Here is an 18,142-nt window from a genome sequence, read left to right on the forward strand (position 1 = left end):
TTTTAGTTTCAGTCTGAGTACATGCATACTTTATGGGCCTGATTCTTCTTTAGGGCCCCTTTCTCTTGAAATGAAAGAACACATGTATGTGTTTGACAATGTTGACATCCACCATAGACTGAAATTCTATTTTGAGAAAGCAGTGTCTGGGGCCAGTGATAAGACCTTGAAACACTATGCTGTGGAAGGGCTAAAATAATGCACATGTATCTCATTGCGAGACTGATAGCTGAAGGCTTGTCTACTTAGTTCATCGTCCATATCACAGCTATTTAAATTCTAGTCTGCCCCACCAGCATGCTAACTGGCCCACGTGGATCCAGCAGGTCTGTACTAAAAGCACCAAAGTGCATGCTAACGTAGTTCTGTTTGAAATGGGATTAAACACTAGGGAACCTTTAAGTGCATCCCAGCAGGGTTTGCATGGACCAGTTAATGCACAACATGCTGGTGCAGACTAATGCGTGGTATAGGCAAGATTCAAGGCAGCAACACTTTCTAACTAATGATCAACTGCACGGGATGGTATGGAATAAAAACAACTGCTTAAGAGCTCATTCCTTCATTCCTTGCACAGTCAAGCTCCCAACTGCAATTGTATTACGAGTCTCGCAATGTCGGTTGTTTATCTAGAAGCCCCAGCTCCTGGAGTCATTGCATTAAATTAGAGTTTATTTTTATGCATGATTTCCTAGCCACCTTGAAGATAGAAAAAAGCTTGAAAAATGTAAACTCTACAAAACTCAGAAACCAAAAAGTCAATAAAAAGCACACAACATTTATTAATAATTATGTACAACCTCATTATTTTTAGTCTTCTTTCTTGATTTTTCAATACTTGAAGTTGGCCATATGGCAGTGAAGCCAGTGGTAGTCTTGGATGAGCAAGGAATATATGATTGAAATTCAGAACATTTCTAGTAAGAAAAAAGATGGACCGCAACTGCACTTGGTGTAAATCAGCAAAGCTACATTAAAGCCAAATTTCACCACAGGCAGTGGAATTACAGCAATATATGCCAGATAATGATCTGGTTTAACTGGCTTCATACACACAGAGAAGGAATGGGCTTTAGATTTTAAATAAAAGGTGTCTTGTGTAAATACCTAGTGCTAATTAAAGGTGCCAGACATGTCTTTTATTTGTCCATGCAACAAGTACTTTGTGGATAGCACAAGTACAAGCTTTTCTTATAGGGTCTTCAGAAATACTACAGCCTTAGGCTATGTCTAGACTACAGACTTTTTCACTCAGAAGTCAGGCCCGTCCGTTCTTCCGAGACTACTCGGACATGTTCTGCCCACATCCCTGTATACCTCATGCCTTGAGGCAAAAGAGATGTCCAGACAGAGGGGCATTTCTGACATTTTGCCCCATGTGGGTGGGCCAAATGTCAGGAAAGCCTCCCTCGACTGAACTGTTGGCAAAAGATACGCAAATTACAGTGTGTAATTTGTGTATCTTTTGCTGACACTTTCCTGCAGTCTTGTCCCAGCCTTAGTGAGACCTTCCACTTAATCTCATTGTCACATTTTGGGGTTCAGCTGTGACCAGTGAAGGACTGTGTCCCTGCCTGCCCTGTAACTGTGGATGTCTTAAATGTCCAGCTGCTGTGTCTAACAGCCCAGACACCAACAACTAGCAGACATGCGGTTAGTGTCTCTTCCTTGAATACATTTGTGGCCTGAAAAAGTCAGGGCAAATGGAGTTGGGAAAATTTGAGTTTGGAAGGGGAATTTTGGGTATATGGAGTGAAATGCCATGCCTGTATAGAACTATGTTCTTATGGCCTTACGTGACAACCACAACACAGGGAGGCTAGAACAGCCTCAGCTAAAAAAAAAACCCACAGTTCTATAGCTGGGGGCGGTAACCACAGGAGGTCACCACGGAAGGAGATCTGTATCATACTCATTACCACTGGTGACACTGCGTGAGAGACAATTTCCTCTGTGCAGAACACCTATTGTCTTCAAAAGGGAGTCCCACCATGGGAAGATTTGCAGCAGAGGACTTACAACTCATTTTTCTATGGCCCATTAAGTTCTTGGCCTTGCAGCTGATACTGCTAGAAAGCATGGCAATGGAGATGAAGAGGTTCTTGATCGGTGTGTTTGTTCCATATCACCTGGATAGAGGAGACCAATGTATTTGTCTGAAGTGACTACATACAATTTTTGTTTGACAGCTATTTGTACTATACTCATCTCTGAGGTAATAGTAAGACATTCACATTGACAATATTCTGAAGAACTCTTGGCTTGTTGTTATGACCACTTGGCTTATGGCCAATGGGTGCAAATCTACTCCGCACTAATGTGCTGTGAAGTAGGTGTCCATATGGACTCTGCTGTCACATGCTTAAAAGTTCCCTTGTGAGTGTCACTCTAATCCTGTGTTAAAAAGGCAGAGATCAAAGTTCTCTAAGGTTGCATGTGAAGCTTGGTGGTGGGGGGGGGCGGGATGTAGGCATATCTGCACTAACTCTCTCTGCTAACAATAGTAGCGTAGGTGTGGAAACAAAGGCAGCACTGATCTGCAACATGGACTAGACATCCTGAGTACAAATCCACCTGAACCCCAGAAGCACATACTGGCATCTAACACAGGCTGCCCCCAATAATGTCCATGCTGTTGTGGCCACATTACTCATAAGAACATAAGAACTCGCTCCTTTTAGTGGGCTGGCTCAATGACAGCTATTGCATTTATGCCTATCTGAGCCAGGAATCACACCCCCCCAACACCATGTGTAGACACAGCCTATGGGTGTTGTAGGTTAGCAAGGGGTGTCGTGCTCCTGTACCAGACAGGAAGTGGCTACAGAGCCTCCTTCTATGAAAGATACATACCAGAAGTATCTTGGATAAGATCTTTTAATGTTCTGCCCTTAGGGCTGAGATTAGCTTAAATAAGGTATGTTACACATAATGCCACCTACAGAACAGTCACCATTTAGCTTTCCATTACACAGGGTAAATTTACTCTTGGGCTTTCTGCCAACTATAGACAAATCCTCTATTGCTAATGCACATGCTGATCGGGGAGAACAAAGGGGACAGTTGCCCCTGGGCCCAGTGTTTCAGAGGGGCCCAGAGGTCCAGCTGTCGCCACTGCTAGCTGGGCAGCAGCAGTGGCAGCTGGAGCTCTGGGCCCCTTTGAATGTAGCCTATGCTGCTGGAATGGCTCTGAGGGAAGAGGGAGCAGCACCACCGTCTTGGCAGCTCTGTGGGCTGAATTCCCTAGGCTCCACCCCTTCCACCCTTGGCCCTGCCGCTTCTGGGGCACAGAGACAGGCCCTCCTCCAACCTTGCCCTTGGTGGCTGTTGGTGCTGCTGATAACTAAATATAAACCAAAAAAATAGAAGTGTATTGTGTATTCCTTTACCAATTATTCCTGAATATAGCCAAACTTCAGTGGAGTCAGTGGGTGTTGAGTCAGACCCCCAAAGCATAATTATCTGCCCATCAAGCATCAATCGCTCTTCTGGCTCTTCTCTTCAGAGACTCCTTTTCCTGATAGTGCTGCCTTGTAGGGCACAGGTGGAACACCACACCTGAAAAGGACAAACACGGGGCTCCTCCCTCGGCAAACTCCCAGAGGCAAACTCCCTTCCCTGTTACCTGTTGCCCCCTGTTCGCTGCTGCACCTTGTTCGCTGAGAGCTCCCTTCTTATAAAGAGAGCTGCTAGCTGGTCAGGCCTGGCTCAAAGCCTTGCCTCCAGTCTAATCAGCCCTTGAAGGCTCACCTGGCAGGGAACTCCCCCAATTCACACCTTGCAAACTGAAGAACCTGAAGAGCGATGGGGAAAGGTGGACCTGGGGGCACTGAGAGCAGCTGGGGGGAGAGGGGCCAGTGCAGTGAGGAGGGCAGACATGGGAGCAGATGGGGGTAGTGAGTTGGGGAGGGTCCTATGGTGATGGTAGCCAGGGGAAGGGGCAGCGAAAGGTGGGGAGGAGGGTCCCGGGGATATGAGGTCATTGCTCTGCAGGGAGCTATGGTGACTCGTGATAACAGTGAGGTATGAAGTAGTGGGATCCTTAACTACATTCTCCACGCCCCACTGCCTTGTGGGTTATCCTGGGAAGGAGAAAGGCTAAGGGAGTAAACCCTGACAGAAAATCCGGAGTGGAGTCCGAAGGTGGTTCGGCGTCAACTTCTGGCACTGTCCTCGCAACTCCTGCAGCGGAGCTGGTACCAGACGTGGAGGTTATCCTCTCCTTTGGACTAGATCAGTAAAGCCGAGAGGGGGACACTGGTGTCTGGGCAGTCCAGTGCCTCCATAATAAGTGCCCAGGCTCGCGCCCGGAGAGGTACTCCAGCATCGCTGAACAGCGTTGCATCAACACGGGAGGCAACAGATACCAGTTGTAAGCTCTTGCTCAATTGGCATAGAGGACGAGCGCCAGGGGTTGCCTTCGACGCTGGGAGAGATCCTCGCATCTCACTGGACAGTCACCGCCTGCCTCCAGCTGGGCAGCCCCCAGCCAATAGGGTACTGTCCCGCCACAGTTCACCTGCCTCGTTGGGTGCGCGAGGCTTAAGGTTCCTGAACCTGACAAGTGACTGAAATTCGGGCACCAGGCAAACCAATAAGAACATCAACAAGGAATGAGAAACATCAACAATTTAAGCTTGCTTGCTGGAATGTGCGGACCATGCTGACCGGCTTGACTGAAGATCTTCAGGCAATCAGTGACACCCGAAAGACCGCTGTCATCAATGAGGAACTGAAGAGGCTCCGAGTTGATATCGCTGCACTGCAAGAGACGCGGCTCGCATATTCGGGATCTCTAACGGAAAAGGAGTACACCTTTTTCTGGCAGAGTAAAGCCCAAGAAGAACCCAGAGAGCATGGTGTTGGCTTTGCTGTCAGAAACACCCTTCTACACATGGTGGACTTAATCATGGGAGGATCAGAAACACTTCTTCGGATCACGCTTCAAACTTGTGCCGGTCCCGTCCACCTGATCAGCGCTTATGCTCCAACCCTGTACGCCCCACCAGAAGTAAAAGACAAGTTCTATGACGTGCTTAGTGCTGCAGTAGCGCAAATACCTGCTTGTGAACAACTGTACATCTTGGGTGACTTCAATGCAAAAGTTGGAGCTGATTGGGCCTCATGGCCTTCCTGCTTAGGACACTTCGGTGTGGGAAAAATGAATGACAATGGACAGCATCTCCTTGAACTGTGCACGTACCACAATCTGTGCATCACAAACACATTCTTCCGAACGAAGCCACAGCACAGAGTGTCGTGGAGACACCCAGGCTCGAAGCACTGGCATCAACTGTGCGTGGTCATCACTAGGCATAATAACCTCAAAAACGTCCTTCTGACACGCAGCTATCATAGTGCTAACTGTGATACAGATCACTCGCTAGTTTGCTCCAAGCTCAAGCTGAGACCCAAGAAGCTGTACCGCTCTAAACCTGCTGGAAGGCCCCGCATTGACACCAGAAAGACGGCAAACTCGGAGAAAGCTGAAAAGTTCAGAGAGACCCTCCAGGAAAATCTGCGCAGTGGCCCGGGGGGCGCCGATGCGACATCCAAATGGCAACATCTGAGGGATACAGTTTACAACACGGCCTTGTCGGTGTTTGGAAGAAGAGCTAGAAACACGAACGACTGGTTCAAAGTTAACTCCGATGAGATGATTCCAGTCATTGAAAAGAAGCGTGCTGCACTCCTGGAGTACAAACGCTCATCGAGCCAGAGTACCCAGCAAGCACTTAGAGCGGCCAGAAGAACAGTACAGCAGGCAGCCAGGTGCTGTGCCAACAACCACTGGCTCCAGCAATGCAGCAGCATCCAGACCTGTGCCGACTTTGGTAATCTCAGAGGAATGTACGAGGGTATGAGGAAGGCATTAGGACCCACCCAGAACAAGATGGCACCTCTGAAATCCAAATCTGGTGAAGTCATCGCTGACAAAGCCAAACAGATGGAGCACTGGGTTGAGCACTACTCTGAGCTGTACTCATGCGAGAACATTGTGGTTGACGCAGCCCTCGATGCCGTCGAGCTCCTACCAGTAATGGACGAACTGGATCAAGAACCGACTGTGGATGAACTGAAGAGAGCTTTCGACACCATTCCAGCAGGAAAGGCCCCTGGTCAGGATGGTATACCACCAGAGGTAATCAAATGTGCCGCGGACACGCTCCTGGAATCCCTGCATGAGCTACTATGTCTGTGCTGGAAAGAGGGTGAGGTTCCACAGGATATGCGTGACGCTAACGTTGTAATGTTGTATAAGAACAAAGGAGACAGAAGCGACTGCAACAACTACCGTGGAATCTCCCTCCTAAGCGCCACTGGTAATCTGTTCTCTCGCGTCATCCTTGCAAGACTCCAGAAGATTGCTGAGAGGGTGTACCCCGAATCGCAGTGCAGATTCCGTGCAGAGAGGTCTACCGTTGACGTGGTCTTTTGTCTAAGGCAGCTGCAGGAGAAGTGCAGGGAGCAGAGGAAGCCACTCTACATAGCCTTCATCGACCTGACCAAGGCCTTTGACTTGGTCAGCAGGGATGGTCTGTTCAAACTGCTCCACAACATAGGCTGTCCTCCACGGTTACTCAAGATGATCCAGTCGTTCCATGAAGGCACGAGAGGAACCCATCCAATATGATGGCGCATTATCGGATGCTTTCAGAATCAGGAGCGGCATCAAACAAGGATGTGTGCTTGCTCCGACATTGTTCGGGATCTTCTTCGCACTCTTCCTGAAGCATGCCTTTGGATCTTCAACAGAGGGCATCTTGCTGCACACAAGATCTGATGGGAAACTGTTTAACCTTGCAAGGCTGAAAGCTAAGTCTAAGGTGCGGGAAGTCCTCATCAGAGACATGCCGTTCGCAGACGATGCTGGTGTAGTGTCTCACACAGAAGACCAGCTTCAAAAACTGCTGGATCAGTTCTCCAAAGCGTGCAAGGACTTTGGGCTTACCATCAGCCTAAAGAAGACAAATGTACTCGGTCAGGATGTTGCTGAATCCCCATCAATCAGCATTGACAACTATATGTTAGACGTCGTCCACAAGTTCGTTTACCTCGGGTCCACCATCACTGACACCCTGTCGTTGGACACTGAGCTAAATAGGAGGATCAGAAAAGTGGCCACAACTCTGTCCAGACTCAGCAAGAGAGTGTGGAATAACAACAAGCTGTACACTCACACAAAAATGCAAGTCTACAGAGCCTGCATCCTCAGCACTCTCCTTTATGGCAGAGAGACTTGGACCCTGTATGCCTGTCAGGAAAAGAGGCTGAATGTCTTCCACTTGCGCTGCCTCAGGCGCATCCTTGGAATATCATGGAAGGACAGAGTGACCAACACCGCTGTCCTCGAGCAAGCTGGAATCCCTACCATGCACACCCTCCTCAGGCAGTGTCAGCTCCGCTGGCTTGGCCACGTCCACAGGATGAAAGATGGAAGGATTCCAAAAGACATCCTGTATGGTGAGCTACTCTCTGGCAAAAGACCTCCTGGATGCCCCCAGTTGTGCTACAAAGATGTCTGCAAGAGAGACCTCAGAGAGGTAGACATCGAGCTGGACAACTGGGAAGAACTAGCAGACGACCGCAGCAGATGGAGGCAGGGGTTTCACAAGGGTCTTCAGAAGGGCAAGATGAAGATCGGACACCTAGCAGAGGAGAAGCGAGCGCACAGAAAGCACAATAAGGACTTGCCAGACACCCACTACATCTGCAAGAGATGCAGCAAGGACTGTCACTCTCGTGTGGGTCTTCATAGTCACAGTAGATGCTGTAAATGAAGTCCTCAACTGAAACTTTAAAGGGCGCGATCCATAGTCTATGCAGACTGAAGGATGCCTACTACTACTAAGCATAAATCAATCTGTTATACCCACCAAATATTACCAGGGAGACTGGTTTCAAATTTAGAGCCTTGCATAATCTTCTTCAGAGAAATGGTTTATTGTAGGGAGACACAGTGATGTTTACACCAGGCTGTATTCATTACCAGTCATTTGAAATCTAGACTGGGGAGGAGTTTAGTCTCTTGCTATTTTAATGCTGACAGACCTCGGTTGCTAGCACCAGGGATTGAACCTATGATCATAGGGGCTAAAGCCCTATGTTCTTCCGCATGAACTAAAGGCCAGCTGGCTCTCAGCCAAGGCTGTAGAGCAGAGACTTCACTCACCCTAGTATGAGGTCTCAGCGCCTCTGGGTACTACACTATTTTTGTGCACTCACTGTCAGCAGTGTCATAAGTCGGTGCAAGTGCATGAGGTGGTGTCTGCTAACTCCCCCCAAATGTCCTTTGGTTCGTCATTTTGGCTCACTATTGTTAATGCCTCGTTCATGGTTATATTCAGCACACGCATTTGGGGGTTCAGCTGTAACTAATAAGGGATTGTGTCCCTGCCTGCCCTGTAACAGTGGGGGTGCATCTACACTCGCCGGCTCCTTTGAAGTAGCTGGCACAACGTCAAAATAGCATGTGTCGCGTCTACACGTGCCTTGAGCTATTTCAATGTTGAAATTGATGTTAGGTAGCGAGATGCTGAAATCGCTATTCCTATCCGAAAATGGGAATAGAGCCCTACTTCAACATTCAATGTCAAAGTAGGGCAAGTGTAGACTTTCCACATCCCACTACGTCGAAATAGTGGGGTCCTCCATGGTGGCCATCAGCTGAGGGGTTGAGAGATGCTCTGTCCAGCCCCTGTGGGGCTCTATGGTTGCTGCGTGCAGCAGCCCTTAGCCCAGGGCTTCTGGCTGCTGCTGCTGCAGCTGAGGGTCCATGCTGCATGCATGGGGTCTGCAACTGGTTGTCGGCTCTGAGGATCTCGTGCTGTGCAGGCTGAGTGTGTCTGGGAGGGGCCCTTTAAGGGAGCGGCTTGGGGCTTTGCTGGCCCCTTATTTCGACGGGGAGCGCTTGTGTGTGTGGGCGCTCCGCATTTCCTTCCGGGGCAGCTCCTTTCGACATTCTCCGTCGCTACTTCGACATTGAACTTCGATGGCACCGGCCCTGGAGAATGTGTAGACAATATGTGTCAAAGTAACCTATTTCAATGTCCTTATGTTGAAATAGACAACTTTGATGTAGTGTACTAGTGTAGACATAGCCTGGGTGTCTTAAATGTCCAGCTGCTGTGTCTCACAGCCCAGACACCAACAGCTAGCAGACACACACGTAGTGTCTGTTCCTTGGACACTTTCATGGCCTGAACAATTAAGGGCAAATGGAGTTGGGAAAATTTGGGTTTGGAAGTGGAATTTTGTGTATATGGAGAGAAATGCCATGCCTGTACAGAATTATGTTCTTATGACCTTATGTGACAACTACAACTCAGACGGGCTAGAACAGCATGAGCTGAAAAAGCACAGTTCTGTAGCAGGTCTGAATGTGTAAAAAAGGCTAACATTATGGCTATCCACTTGAGACACCTTCAAGAAGCTTGCTTTGCTCAGTACACTCTGGATAACAGGCCCCTGAGCACAAAGATGATTAGACATGGTAAAATTAAAGCACTCCAAATCAAGTCATTTTTCAAACCTGAAGCTTCTGTATAGATTTTTCACTGCTTATGACCAGTGTGGACATCCCTGTGCCATTTCTTGCACCTTTCATCCATTGTTCAAACATTAATAGTGTGACTTACTGGTCACTGTGTGGTTGCTGTGTCCCCCTCCGTGTCTGATCACCAGCAGATATGAGTCTGTAATCACACCAGCTGCAGAGCTGTGGCTTTTTTGCTCAAGCTGCAGCAGCTAATGCTTTTAGCTCTTGACCACAGCGCTATGGATTGACCTGAAGAGCTCCAGAGCTAAAAGCATGAGCAGCTACAGTCTGCCCTAAACTCCTATCTTCTATACATTAGGCATATAGGGAGGGGACTCTGTAACATGCTCATCAATGACCTTCATTAAATCAAAAATAAAAAAAAATAACCTTGGCTGATGTACCAGAAATGCAGACTTCTGACCTGGAACGTGCATCTTCCTAAATTGCAAATTTTGTTAGTTTACATATGTATCTGTTCTCTGCCTGTTTTGATGCTTGCATGGCACCTGTCCCTGAAATTTCTGGGTGACTAATGAAGAGAGAGAAAGAGAGAGAGATACCAAGAGGATAATTTACAGGGAAGAGAAATATATATATTTGTAAGATGCTCTGTGTGTCAGTCCCAATTCATCAAAGCAATTAAACACATGTGGAAGTCCCATTGGCTTCAGTGGTTATAAGTACATGTGTAAAGTTAAGCACATGCTAGCGTGCTTTGCTGAATACAAAAGGAGTGACAACCTGAGAGCCTAAGTGTTTGGTTTAATCAGGCCCCCTCTTAACTATCTGGTTCCAGGTCTGACATTTTGCTCTGAAAAGTGGCTGGCATTTGAATCTGTTAAAAAGGATTCAGGAGGATGAAAGGTCTCAGCCCAGGGAGGTGACTCTGCAAAGCAACTGTCCGTGACAGCTCAAGAGAGCTGTCAAGCTGAACAACACTGATGATGGGGGTGACCTAGGTTACAGCCAGCTCATGTGCGAATGTAACTGAGACTCAACAATCTCACTGCTCCCAGAATGTGCTTGCTGTCTCTTCTAATAGACTAAACACATATGTCTCTTTACCCACTTAGGGAAGAAAAGCTGTTATGATATGGCCATACTCACTAAAGGGTGGGGAGTAAATGGTTTTAATGCAGTAGGACAATGTATTCACAAATCCTGATGTGTTTACAAAACACATCCTTTCTTCCTAATATGTTTATTTTAACGCTTTATTCCGAACAAGCTCTGTTGTTTAGATTTCCATACGGTTGGGCCACTTGTACCAGAATGCCTTGACAATAGCACAGTGCTGGGAAGCAGGTCTGCTTTTGTTTGGGTTGAATCAAATTAAATGTCCACTACTGACCATCGAGAGGATAAAGCCACCAAATCACAAAACACATTGGTAGTAGTACATGTTATGTTGTGCGCTTCATCTTTATTCTTAGAAAAGGCCACCGGCAACTGGAGCTCACTGAAGTGGAACTTGAGCAAGATGGAGGTTATGCTAGTGGTCAGAGAGAATCCCTTAAAGGAATGAGCTGCCAGGGTGATGTCTTCTTAGGATGAAGGTCCACATCAGCTTTTGTAGGCAAATTAAACCTATTCTCTGCTCAGTACTCCGGCTTCCCAAGGTGTGCCAATTCAGAGCCTTGATCCTCAGCTTCCAAGTGCTCAACGGCTAAGGTCTAACATGTCTAAAACATATCGCTTGAAGTTCTGGCATGAAAAACGTTGGTCTTCTCTGATACAATAGAAGTTTTTACACAAAGGTAAAGTTCATCTGTTCAGGAGAACAGAGACTCAACAAAACTTTAATTCCTGCTGCACCAACTGCATAGTACATAACTTCAACCTGCCTTCTCTGACACCGACCAGTGAGTAAGCTGAAAAAAATTAAACACAGAAAATATTAAAATACCTCCCTTTCTACAAGAACAAAACTGTCCTAAATAGACAGGCAATGAGAGAAAATGAACCAATTACATTGCTTAGGGCCTGACTGGAAGATAGACAGAGATGAAGATGGTATGGCAATCTAGAACAGATTGTAAATAGGACAGAATGGATGAGTTTATACCCAATATTCATCTAACCATAAATTAAGGCCATATCCAAAACCCCTAATAATAATAAAAAAGTTTCTCAAGGACCTCAACATCTTACATCTGATTTTTAAAGTGTCTCTTCTCCTTCCCTGCCCTGTGCCCCTTTTAGGGAGGAAAGGTAGAATGAAGACTACTTTGAAAATGGTAGCAAGCAGAAGTCTTCACAAGTTCTAATAATGTAGTGCTTTCATTTATAATCTTTCAACCCAAAGAAGTCACCAAAGTACATTAACACTAAGAATATACTTATCCATCACTAAAATGCTGCCCCTTTTGTGGAAGCTGTTTAACCAGTATATCAATAGTTTAAGGATATAAATTAGGATGATTATGAAATCCAGGTGACACCACAAAAGGTGATAGGGAAGGAATTTGCCTCAACTAGAATTTACCCAGAACATGAAAGAGAAAATTTCTCTGTTCTTACATAGAAATGCCATGGGAACTTTAATGACCACAGTAGCTAATATGTGGACTTTATCACTCATATTAAAAATGTTATGTCTAATTCTGCCCTCACTCCAATGACTTCAGTGGATCTTTGCCTGATTTACAGCAATATTTATACCTCAACCATTTTAACACCAATAGATTGTCTAGCAGGGCTTTGATGTGATCCTGTGACAGAGGTCTAAACTTCATTAAGGGTTTAACCTTAATAAATACTGACAGATTTTCCCTGTAGATGTTGTTTTCTTTAAATTCCCACTCAAATCTGTTCCCTCACACACTCCTGACATGCATCTTAACATATTTTAAACATGAGAAGGGAGGAATAGAGGACTTCACACGTGTCTCGGCATATTGTTCTCTTTATTTAAAGGGTTTGCTTTGGTTTCCAAAGTGTGGGAAACCTGACACAAGATGGCCATTGCAGATAGGGCAGGATGCTCCTGGTCTGAAACATAGTGTAATGACAATGATAGCTTTGATTTGATTCAAGTCATCTCACTTGGGATCCTTAAAGAGCTTCTAATATCCCACCATGAAGGCATATTGTTTTTGGACTGAATGACTGGATGAGCTTGATTTGCATCTTATCTCTCCTCATAACCCATCCTGCTTTTGAAATCATGTCTAACTAACTTACCACACATGCAAAATTGTAGGCAGCTGATGGGAAATGTCTTGAATAAGTTCAGCATCAAAGGAAGAACCCTCCAAGGATTATGTAGGTTATGTTTACAGCTGGTTGAATCATGTTTTGTGTGGGATATAGGTCCCCCTGTTAACAATTTGATCGCCACATTTGCTAGCAGTGGGACATTTCATTAAGAATTATAGCACTTTTACCCAATTTATTTCAGGGTAACTGTGTAAAATAACTTTTTATATGGTTCTTCCTTCAGATGACCTTGGTTAATGAGGTTTCTGATATAGTTATTCATATGCAGAGATGTATGTGTATACTGTAGTGCTATGTCTACACTAGAAGCATCTGTCAACAGAAATTACTGTCTATGGTTACACTAGTGAGTTTTGCCTCCAAAATCCTGGTTTTATTGACAAAACTCATAGAGCGAGCACACACAAAATGAGATTTGTCTACAGTATCTGGACAAAACATAGCACTTGCGCCAGCAGCCTTCTGCCTCAAAACTTTGGCTGCATCTACACTAGACGCTTCTGTCTACAGAAGTTACTGTCGGAAGAGATGTTCCAACAAAACTTCTGTCGACAGAGCATGTCTACACATAAAAGTGGATAGATCTTTTGATCTGCTCTGTTGACAGAAGGGCTCACTGGAGCCTCTACACAGCTTTTTTGTCAACAGTTTCTGCTGACAAAATGTATTTTGTGTGTAGATGCTCCATGGCTTTTGTCAACAAAACCTCAGTTTTGTCTACAAAACTCTCTAGTGTAGACGTAGCCCGTGGTTATAATAATACCTGTCAAAGGCAGCCCGAGATACAGTGAATGGCCACCACTTTCAAGAGTCATCTGTAGGGCTGGTCAAAATTTTGTTGAAAATATTCCACTGATACAGTTTTTCAACATTATAACTTTTTCATGAAAAGTGTCTGTTTTCTGTGGAAGTTGATGTCTTTTTTGGAAAAAATAGATCCAATTCTTTCTATTTTTGAGTTTGAGACACAAGACATGAGTGTTTCTGAGGAAACAACGATTTCTGATCCCTTAACAGACTGATCATTTTGGATAACTCTGTTTGGAGGAACACTGGGTTCTGATTTTTGGAAAACACTGACTGCCCATTCTCCAAAGACCAGGTCTCATTAAGAGGTCTCAGGTTGGGCACTGGAAAATGGATGCACCAAGAATCACTAGCTTTTTTTTTTGTTTTTTTTAAATCTCAGTCAATTATTTTGCAAACTGACTATATACTCCAAAATGCCTTTTTTTATTGGGCTTCAGTGCAACTTTGAAACTTTAAAGAAAAGGCAGAAGGGGCTATAATTTTTAGATGGATGCATTTCAAAGGAGTGAGAAAACTTGAGAAAAAAATATGTGCCCCTTTGATCCCACCTGTATGTATATTCTCATCTGTAATGCATGGAGACTCCCTCTCATGCTAATGGTTGGCCTGGCAATAAGCCCTCTTCATTGTCATGAGAATAGACACGTCAGTATTGTGGCTATTCAGATGTGAATAACTCAAGCATTTAGCCAAGTCTGTCTATCAGCTGCATGTCTCAAGACACTAAAACAGATGTGCTGCTGGAGACAGGCTCAATACATCAGCCTGGGATTTATCTTCTAGGATTATCACAGGTAAAAAGAGCCCACTAATGAAGTCTGTACTAGTGTTACACAGTGAATTGGGGAATGAGGACTGTCATGCTATAATCTTTCACCAACTCCACCACAACTATCTCTCCTACCTCCCCTGATTCCAACCCCACTGAGCACAAAGAGCTTGAACTGGGCTCTGTGTCATACAAACACTGTCCCACTGAGGGCCCATCTATCCTGGGTGGATTGAATGTGCCCCTAATGGAAGCAGTATTATCTATTGTCATTTGTTGCTTGGCACTAGAGGGCAGTGGAGCTACACACTTAACTACCTTCCAGGTGCATGGGTGTAGCCTTGATGGGATGTCAAGACTTTGTATTGCACAGAAAGTTAGTCATTTTAACAACAGAGATGCCCAGCTCTTTGCCTACCAGAACTTTACATTATGAAAGCTCTATCTGAAACAAATTAAGGTTGTCATAGTAGGAAAAGTATCATTCCCTCCTTAATACAGAAGGGTGAAATGCAATAGAATAGTCAAGTGACAAGCCCAGGATATATATATAATTGTGTATAAATATAACTATTTCTGCTCAATGCTGAGTAGTTTAAGAAATCCCTCATTAGAGAACCAGTATGTACAAAAAAGGGGTTAAATTCCTGCTTGAGATATAGTAGTAAAAATTCTCCAGACAAATAAGTAAAAGTGATATCATTACAGCTGACCTCCGCTCAGGGTCCCATTCTGAACTTGGCCTTGCCCTTTACTTTACTGAAACTCTATCTCTAAAAACAGAGAGATGGCTGATATGGGACAGGCTAAAAAGTTCAATCTGTTGGGACCAGGATTCATTTCAGCCCATCAGCGTTCATTATTCCACTAAGTGGTGACATAATTACAGCCCCACATTCCCGGGGGAGGGCCCTCGGGCTGTCTCCCATTTGCCGACTTCCTTGCAGAAGAATTCCCAGCTCCCACATGAAACTGAGCAAAGAGGTTTGCAGTGAAGGGGATCGTTTTTAAAACGGGCCATGTGATACACTGAACTACACCAGTGCTTCGTCTCACCGTCTGCCCACGAAGTGTCGGCCTGTCTGTCTCTCCCCTTTTTAAAATCTGTTTCTAATGCTCCTCAAAGACAGCAAGGAAAGGCTAGGAAGGAAGAGTGACACAGTAGAGCTGCAGCGCTAAGGATACTGCACATAACTGCTTTGCTCCTTCTCCAGCATGTATATGCATGAAATCAGAAGTGACATGTAGGGGGAGAGGGCACATGGGCTCATCTCCCCCTCCCCCCACCCCCATTTTTGCCTTCTGGATAGCACAGAGGATTTTAAACCATGGGTTGCAAGGGTGCACTCCGCACTTTAAAGCCACCACATTCCTCCTGCCATGGGCCACTGGGTTAGAAGCCGGTTGGAAGCTACCTCCTCCATTCGTACTCCTCATTGTCTGCACCATGTCTGATAGCTCTCTCTGCCCTACTCCCCTGCCTCTGCATAGCTGAACACTCCCCAGGCAAGGCAGATGACACGGGTCTGAGCTGCACCCCTGGCACGCTCTTACTTCTCCCTTAAAGGAGTGTGGTGCCAAGTAACCGCTGACTGAACTGAACTTGGAACCTCTGTAGTTTCACACATGAGCCTCTACCCTTGAGCTAAAAGCCAGCTGCCTCTCAGCTGAGCCTGCAGAGGAGACTCAGACTTTATCTCTGTAAGTGGTCTGAGTGCTGTACATAAGAACAAGGCTGCCTACATTTCTACAAGTCCTGCGGCACCTTATCAACTAACAGATATTTTGGAGCATAAGCTTTCCTGGGCAAAGACCTGCTTCATCAAATGCATGAGTATGTGTGTATGGCGGGGGGGCGTTTCACAGGAGTATTTAAAGAGTGGGGTCCCAGTAAAAGGGAGGGACAGAGCGGACAAGGTCTATCCAGTCAGGGTGGAAATGGCCCATTATCAGTAGTACACCAAGAGAGGAGAAAAAACAAGCCAGAACAGTCGGGGGGATGTGGCTCATTATCAGATTCTAATGTGGAGGTGTGAACTTCCACTGCAGAGAAACTGCTTTTGTAAGGGGCCAGCCACGCCCAGTCTCTGTTTAATACCTGGTTGATGGAGTCAGAAAGTCCTCTGAATGCACCCACCCCCACTCATGCATCTGATGATATGGGTCTTCGCCCACGAAAGCTTATGCTCCAAATTATCTGTTAGTCCATAAGGTGCCACAGGACGTCTTGTTCTCGTTGATACAGAATAACATGGCTACCTCTCTGATACATTTCTACAGGAGCTCAATGAATAGCAAAGAGTGAACCACCATGAACCACAACTAGCAGGTGTGTGAGTTATACCTTCAGAATCCAACTACAAGGGGAAGCCATTGTTCTGGTGTTCCTGACTCTGATGCTGCTCCTCGTCTCTGAGTTGACATGTGGTGTAGTCATGTTCCCTACCCCTGTATCTTTGAGCTTTGCCCTCTCACCGTGAAGGATTACATGCTGTCTCTGGGAGAACTGCTGGTCATTTATGAACTGGCAAAGTAGATTACAGAGTGAAAGACAAGACCAGAGGTGAGTGATCTACCCTTAAAGATACAATCACAATGATCTGTATATATTTCAGAACTGATGCATTTTTGCTATGGACCAGACCATCAGCTGGTCAAGATGCTGACTTACACCGCAGAGGATCTAGCCATGTAGCTGTACATAAACCAGGGCCAGACAAATGCCCAGTAACCAGCTACTTCTAGATAGGCCCAAGAAGGTCAATAACAGAGCACCCCTTGTCATCACTGATAGCCCCCAGCTCGAAAACCTCCAGTGCATTATCAACACTCTACAACCTATACTGGAACATGATGCTTCTCTCTCACTGGCCTTACATGACAGATTTGTTATTTCCTACAGACAGCCACCCAACATCAGGAAAATTCTCACTAACAACCACACACTATACCACAGAAATACTAATCCTGGAACTTTACCTTGCAACAAACCCCATTGCCAAACTCTGTCCACATATTTACGCTGGAGAACCATCACTGGACCTAACCATCAGTTACACAATCGGGGACTCATATTCCTGCACTTCCACTAGGGTCATATGTGTCATCATGTGCCAGAAATACCCCTCTGTCATGTATGTTGGACAAATTGGACAATCACTTTGACAAAGAATGAATGGACAGAAAGCAGACATCAGGAGTCTGAACACACAAAAACCTGTAAGTGAGCACTTCAGTTTAGTAGGTCATTGTAGCCAAGACTTAACTGGGTTCATTCTTGAAAAAAGAAACTTTAACACCAGATTACAAAGGGAGACATCTGAATTGTAATTTATTCTCAAATTTGATACTTATCACCTTCCACTCAACAAAGATATCAATTACCTTACACATTAAAAGGACAATTTCCCCACCTTTGATGTTCACAGTGGCCCCAGGCAGACCACTTAATAGAAAGTGATTTTTTTCTCCCCCTTCCCACCTCCTTCTGTCCTATCTAGATGATTCATCAGTTTTTATTTCATTGTTTTTCTAACTTTCTTTTGAATTCTCTTCGTCTCAGTTATCAGTTATTAGGATTCTCCAGATCTGAAGAAGCGGCTCATCACCTAGTTTATTATATTCTTAGCCTTCAAGGTCCTGCAGGACTCCTTTTTTGTTTTGTGGAGATACAGACTAACACAGCTACCTCTCTGAAACCAATCTTAGATGAGATTCTTAATCCAGCTATTCACTGAGAGCCTGGTCCTTCACTGAGACTGCGATTCAACAAAACACTTGAGCGTGTAATTCACTTTAGAAAA

This window comes from Carettochelys insculpta, chromosome 1, assembly GCF_033958435.1.
Source record: "Carettochelys insculpta isolate YL-2023 chromosome 1, ASM3395843v1, whole genome shotgun sequence".
In the NCBI taxonomy this organism is placed as follows: Eukaryota; Metazoa; Chordata; order Testudines; family Carettochelyidae; genus Carettochelys; species Carettochelys insculpta.